This window comes from Cordyceps javanica, chromosome 4 (genome assembly GCF_051103115.1).
Source record: "Cordyceps javanica chromosome 4, complete sequence".
Taxonomy (NCBI): Eukaryota; Fungi; Ascomycota; class Sordariomycetes; order Hypocreales; family Cordycipitaceae; genus Cordyceps; species Cordyceps javanica.
The window spans coordinates 933,110-939,109 of record NC_139298.1 but is presented as its reverse complement, the minus strand read 5'-3'; positions in this window follow the sequence as shown (position 1 = coordinate 939,109).

The following is a 6,000-nucleotide window of genomic DNA, read 5'->3' as shown; positions in this document are numbered from 1 at the left end:
CCCAAAAAACTTGCATTTCTCATGCCGAAATCTTCATTCCGTTAATATAAAAAAAGAAGAATTTCCCCTGGGCGGATGAAACGCGGCTTGTAGAAGCATGAATCATGAATGCGCATGACTTGCACAAAGTCCCTTGGGCGGCGCCAACGCGAAATTGGTGGTGGCGCTGCAACGGCCTGAAACGGAAGGTCTGTGGAAGGGGTTTCCGCGCGCGCACACACCTACGGACTCTCTCTCTTCCCCAGGAAAATTCCTTCTAGAAGGAAGGGGACAGGACAAAAAAAACACGGCTTCGGGACACGTGTGGGTCGAAAGAGATAAACAGGGTGTCATGGTGCGCCGGCGGCACGACGTCGTTGTCCGACTGGTGGCGTTGCCGTGCGCCAAGTGAGCAAGCAAGTAAGTAGCAGCAGCAACTGGCTGAATTAAGGTAATGCGCTGCAGAAAAGAAGACATCGTTGAGACTTGAAACTAGGTTTTGGTTTGATTCTCTTATTTTCTTGATTTTCTCTGTCGTTGCACAAGCCGGAAGCATGTCTCGTTTTGCTAGACCCTAAACAAGTGTTCTATTTGTACAGAGTACTCCGTAAGTACAGCGAGAGCCATCCGACAACCACCTGGTACATGACCATTGGCGTGCGCCGCAAATGGCGCACTTGAACATGCATGCACGGCTATCGCTCTCGGTCATTCTACCGGGCAAGTCGAGAGAGGGCCCGCCGCCGCCGTCGCCGCCGCCTTCCCCCCTCCTCATCTCATATCAGTCAGTCGGTGGCGGGAAATTCTGGGCCTTATTTGGGGATATGGGGCGGACCGGTGGTCACGACTCACTCCTACTACTGAGGTAGGCGCGCCAAAATGGCTTCAAATGACTTTTCTGCCCTCCCCCTTCTTTCACGTGCGATGGCTGGGTTTCTGGTGTAGGCGACGGGAGATGAGGTGCCCATTCGACGCCGCACGTACCAGTAAGCCTCGGGCAGGCAGGTAGGGGGGGCAGGTTGGGTTCAGAAATCCAGAAGCCGCACGGCCAGGAAAGGGACTTGTTCTAGTCTGTTTCTTGGAGGAGGTAGTTATAGCCCGATGGAATAAATTGCAACCCTGCGTGACAGTGTTGCAGATACGCCAAACCGACCGCTCATGCCCGCCCCATGATTGTCGTCGGGGTGAGGTGTGTGTCGAGGAAACCCTGCCTGCCAATCCCTCGCACGGCAACGTCAGTGTCAAGCGCATGGCGAAACAAGGACACTTGAGAAACCGACCGGAAGGACACTAGGATAGCACTGGCGGCCCGGCCAACAACTCCGTCGCTTGGGAAGCAAGCAATGCTACGTAGTCAGGTTGGAGCTTGGGCCAGTTGCAAGGTCATTTTGGGGGCGATTGTTTTACTAATCTGACAGGACGGTAAGCATTGAGAAAATGCACCCAGCACAAACAGCGAATATTCGGGTGTGCGCGTTTCTTTTGTAGCGACGGATTGCTTGGTATCCTATTCAATGTTGCATGGTTACATGTCCGTGTAATTAGCGTATGGGGTTACCCGAGTCGGGGTAGATTAAAGATTCATGTGCCATGATTGGGGGAAAGTAAATCAATGGAAAGGAAAAAAAGAAAGAATATTAGTAAAGAAATAAACAAACAATTAAATAAATAAAAAGGAAAAAAAAAAGGCGTACAAGAAAGTAAGCCAATTCATCCTCAGTGAAGCAACCAATGGGTCGGGCTAGCAGAACAGGCGTCGGATCATGGTACCCGGGCCCCGAGGTCATGGGCCGGAGTTTTTCACTTGTTTGGCAACAATGGCGGCGATTTTAATTTTTTTACTCGGTAAAGGAATAAAACAAGACAAATAAAAATGAAAGGCTACGACACCTCTACTAGTACTCCATACCTTTCCAGGAACCGGGGATTAAAAGGCCGGGGGGGAGAAAAAGGGTCAGGCTGCGGAACAGCAACTTTGCTGAAGCCGCAAGGAATGGACAGGCTTCAGAAGAGTGTTTCGGTTAAGCGGGTGATGCTGGTAGCTTTGCGGCGTTGCGCGCGTGCAAAGTGTCACGTTGGGTGTGTTGCCGTGCGTGTTTGTGATGGTGATGTGATGGCTGGAAGGAAGAAAGAGAATGAAAGAAAAAAGAGTGAGCACTTGCTTGTTTTTTTTTTTTGTCAAGCTTCCCTACTTTATGCGTACTCGGATTCTTGGAAGAGTCGAGAGTTGAGCCTCATTGGAAACAAAAAAAAAAAAAAAAAAAAGGCCGGAGCAAGAAATGCTTGGTGGGCTTTGGAGGGCCGACGGACGGCTTTGGCTAAGAAGGGAAGAATGAGGAGAAAAAAAAGAGGCCACCAAAAAAAAAAAAAAGAAGGAGAAATGAAATAAAATAGTAGAATATAACTACAGAATAAAAAGAAAAGAAAAAAGGAAGGGTGGGTCTCGACTTTTATTTTATTCACTATTCTTTTTTTTTCCTTTTTTGTTTTCTTCAATGCTACCATAAGCCATGGTGCCATTGGCCCAAAATCCTACCACGCTAAGCCTACCGGGGGACAGGGCCTGGTGACTGCGACCAGTTTTTCGGTTTCGTACTATTAGGGTTTCTAGCCTTTTTCTGGCCTCCTGCCATTTGAACCTGTTGGTGGTGCCTTTTTTGGTATACAGAGGGAAAAAGAAAAAAAAAAAAAAAAAAAAAGGGCCTCGGTCTAGCGTTACCGAGCAAAAATGGCGAGAGAGCCAGTGTTTTACTTGTTTCGTTCGCCCTCCTTCTTTGCGGCAATTGACCGGTAAATGACGCCTTTCTGTTGTTTCTACTCACTCTCTTTCCTTCTCCCGAGTTGTCAAGGAAACCCCAAGTAACGGAGTAGAGGGGGCAACGAATCGAAATCGACAAGTTCGTACCAAGTACGGATATGCAACCCAAGGATCATGCCTGCGCGCAGAGCTGATTGAACCCGCATGCAGAACCCAAAGGGGACTTGGTGGATACATGCCAATAGCCCAGAGTCTAAAAAAAAAACCATACGAAATCAAATCATTCATTCAGTCGCTGGGGTGTGGAGGGAGCGGCGGACCTGCCCTAGCATCGTGACAATAGAGCTTGGCAATTTACGGATAACATGTATGTACATGGAACCTGTCAAGAATGGATTGCGATTGACTCTTTCTCTTGTTGTTTGACGACTCAACTGATGAACCGCAGGAACACGACGCGACCGCTCTCGCTTTGCCAGGTAGCATCATGGCGGCGCAACACTCCACCCCGCCTCGCCCAGATTGCAACTCTGCTTGAGCCTCTCTCTCCTCTCTGCTAGCGTGTTAGCCTTGCCCAGACTACTCGGGTGGATGCCGTACGTACCCTCTGGGCCTTTCCAAGAAGGGGGGGAGGCACGAGGCCAGCTAGGGCCAAGCTTTTTCTGCAAAGACGCGACCCCCCCTCCCTTGCCAACGACGAGTAAGATCCAACGCGGAATCAAGCAAGCCTCACGCGTAGTAGTAGCAGCAGCAGCAGCAACGCAACACATTTTTGCCTCGCGCATTAGGACAGCAACCCGGGTTCTCCCCCCCTTCTCGCCAGACGCGCAGCGCTTTGCAATTGCAGATGCTGGGTTGTCGCTGCGCATTTGAGACTCTAAAACAAACCCTGATATCAAAATGAAAAGAAAAAGAAAAAAAAGAAAAGAAATCGGAAGCTGAAAAGTCTTGCCCAAGTAAAAACCAATCGGTAGTTGATTGGATCAATGACTCGATAAAGAACAATGCTTGAACTTCCAAGCAACTGCTCATTCAACAAACCTATTCACTACGATTCAATGAAACCTCACCAAAGCGTCTTGTCATTTTCAGACACGCCGATTGGTCGCCTCGCACCGTTCGGCCCTCGGCGACACGTCTGCTCAGTGCTCATACAATAAACAAGCCATCCTCTTTTTTTTTTTTTCTGACTTCTCATGTGACGGACCGGAAGTGCGGGGAAGAGAAAAAACAAGACTTGCCCGATGCCCACAAACCAAGGGCGACTAAGAAAAGAAAGCTCGCCTTGCCCCAGTAAGTGGTGGCTTGCGGGGAAAGGGAAGGGAAACTGAGGATTGGAACACGGAAGTATGCGGAATAGAAAGAAAAAAAGCTTCAACGCCAAGGGCTGGCAAATGACTTTTTTGCGCGCGCATAAAAGACGCAAGCCACCTGGGCCAAAAAATGGCTTCATACTGGTAAACAGCTATTCGGTCTTTTTCATCTATTTATTCTTATTTTTCATAAAAAAAACAAAAAAGGATCTCATCAGCCAGAGTCGGCTGGTGTCAGTTGACTTGGCAAGGTTCGTCGTTCCCCCGTTTTTTAGTCACGACTTGCATCCAGACCCTTCCCTCTTCTCCATGCTGGGCGGGGGTCTCCCTCCATTTGGACTCATCGCACGCCACAGGACTCTTATTCGGGAAGGTCATATTCACGGAAGAAGGGACGTAAGAAGAAAAAAAGCGGAATATGTTCCAGTCTTTGCCCCCCCCCCGCGCGAAGAGCCGCAACTCTGGCCGCGAGTGGCGGAGAAATCCGTAATTGTCAAGGAGAAGAAGGAAGAAAACAAAAGAAAAATAATGGAAATGATGAAAGTAATCCATAAAATGAAAAAGGCCATGTTGCATTGGTCAATTGGTCAATCCAAATGTTGTCATCGGCAAAGATTAATGCCTGTTATTCGTCCGACACGCCAGACGTTTGTTACAGTATTGAAGGGGGACCCGGACTTGAGTCACGACTCAATCGATTCTAGGCCTTGAAGAACTACTTACAAGGATGGAAAGAAGGCGACATGAACGGTCGCGTACTAGAGACAAGCCGGCATCCAGACTCGTTAGGGCCAACTGGGTCATGGTCACTCATTGACGCGAGCGGCAATACTCTCTCCAAAACGTATTGTCCGTGGTTAAACTCCTTGCTTCTCATTGCCGTCTCTATTTTGAAATGACCGCTCTAAAGTCAAAAGTATTTCTCTGTGACTGTAACTCTGCTGTAGCGCTCGTGATGACGACGGCATGCGCGTCGAGCAATGGTCCTCTGCAACTCTGCAAAGCCTCGCCATGTCGATGCAATCTACGCTACCTGATCAAGCATAAGCATGTATCCCGACACGAAACTCCCTCTCTTGAGCATTGGTGTCGGGATGCATGCTTCTGCTTGATCAGGTAGCATATATTGTCTCGTTTCCGCCCCCGTAGCGACATTTCACAATAGCGGATTGCGTTCTCAATATGAAGCAAAGGAACTTGCAGTGCATTAATAAAGCTCAAGAATCTGAATCTTCTCACTGATGGTAGCGAATCAATCCAAAGATGGCATGCAAAAATGGTCCGGCAGTCTTGCGAGGTCAGACAAACTTGCACCGGGCTCGCCACGCGGAGTAAAACGACGCCCACCGCAGGAATACACCTTGCTCCTCGCTGGAGAGTAGACGAGGAGAGACCAGCTCAGTTTCTACAAACTCCCGATCGTATACTTCCCGACTGTCCAATTCAACCCGCTCTCAGACAATACTCATGCTTTCTTTCACCCCCAACATATCGCAGCTCTGCGCCGACGCTGCGACCCAGGCAAGAGGGGCCTCTCTGCAAGCACATTGATGTGTGTGTGTCTTGGCGGTAGACGGGACTCTTGCTGGGCTCGCGCAATAATTGCTTTGGCTGTGGAGCGAAAAGACGAGCATTCTATGCTGGCAGTTCTGTGGGCAATGACGGTTGACGTCGCCGCCAAATCCTGCGGTCATGACGCGGCCAAGACGAAAGAATCCACGAGGGAACCCTCACACACTGCCGTGACTGTTCAAGAGTATTCGCAGCCTGACCGTCGATGAAGATGCCAAGTGCTGCGATGCTCAGCTTTAATCAATTGTAAAGCCCCTTTCCATTGGGGGAAATCCGCATGACTTGCACGCTGTGCCGACACTCGCACAGCCGTGAGCGACAGCGCTTCTTATCATGTTCATTATAAGCCCCGGTCTCACAAATTTTGGTTATAGATAA